The sequence below is a fragment of the Bidens hawaiensis genome, unplaced genomic scaffold (assembly GCF_021521415.1).
Source record: "Bidens hawaiensis isolate Kalapana, Puna unplaced genomic scaffold, B.hawaiensis_p1.1 tig00026842_1, whole genome shotgun sequence".
Taxonomy (NCBI): Eukaryota; Viridiplantae; Streptophyta; class Magnoliopsida; order Asterales; family Asteraceae; genus Bidens; species Bidens hawaiensis.
In genome coordinates, this window is record NW_027494321.1 from 144,087 (window position 1) to 145,465 (window position 1,379).

Genomic DNA, 1,379 nt, shown 5'->3' on the forward strand with positions numbered 1-1,379 from the left:
GAACATCAGTACGGCGTATCATCCTCAAGCAGATGGACAGTCTGAAAGGACGATCCAAACCCTTGAGGATATGCTACGTGCTTGTGTTTTAGACTTTGGTGGAAGTTGGGATGATCATCTGCACCTAGCAGAGTTCTCCTATAACAACAGCTACCATTCAAGTATTGGTATGCCACCGTTTGAAATGCTCTATGGTAGACGATGTAGAACTCCCATATGTTGGGGAGAGATTGGTCAGAAAGAAATGGGAAGCCTAGAATTTGTTCAAGAAACATCTTCAAAGTTCGATCAGATTAAAGAAAGAATGAAAGCTGCTCAAGACAGACAGAAGTTGTATGCTGATAAGCGGCGACGACCGATCGAGTTTAACGTAGGAGACAATGTGATGCTCAAGGTCTCTCCTTGGAAGGGGATCATTCGCTTTAGAAAGAGGGGAAAGTTGAGTACGAGATACATTGGACCATTTAAGATCTTGGATCGTGTAGGAGAGGTGGCTTATAAGCTGAATTTGCCAGAAGAGTTAGAAGGAATCCATTCAACCTTTCATGTTTCTCACTTGAGGAAATGTCTAGCTGATGACATGTCTCACGTGCCATTGATGGACATCGAGGTTGATGAGCAGCTGAACTACATTGAGTAGCCCATAGAGATTGTTGATCGCAAGGAAAGGCAGCTTCGTCACAAGGTTATACCCTTGGTGAAAGTGATATGGAAGCATCGTAAGGGATCAGATGCTACTTGGGAAGCTGAGGATGAAATGCGCAAGTTTTACCCTAATCTGTTCATATAATAGTTAGGTTTCGGGGACGAAACCTCTTTGAGGAGGAAAGACTTGTAACGTCCCAAAATTTCGAATAATAATATTTTATATATTATTTCTTAAAACGGAAAAGTTTACTAGAGTTATTAAATAAATAATAATAAAGAGGGTAAGATAAGTAAACTAATTGGATGAATTAATCATGGACTAAAAAGGAAAGATGGGCCTCAGGTCCATGGGATTAAGGGAGTATAAATACCCCTTAAACCCTAAATCCTTCCATTTTCATCCAACTTATCCATCTTATTCTCCCTACACCTCCATAACACACACAAACCCTTTCCTTTTTCGGCCGCAAGATAGAAGGTGAAATCCAAGATCAAACCAAGCCAAATCCGGGTAGATCCCTAATATACAAGCATAATACAAGAATAAATATTGACAAGCAAGCCAAGCCATAACCTAGGAACATCATAAAGGTATGTTCTTTACGTTAAAGGTTACATTTTTGTGAACGGTTTGCTATGAAACTTGACCCTAGAGTATATTGGGTCTAGATGCTTCATAAAAATGCAAACTTGATTATTAAAATGAACCTAATGGTCTAATGATAGTATAC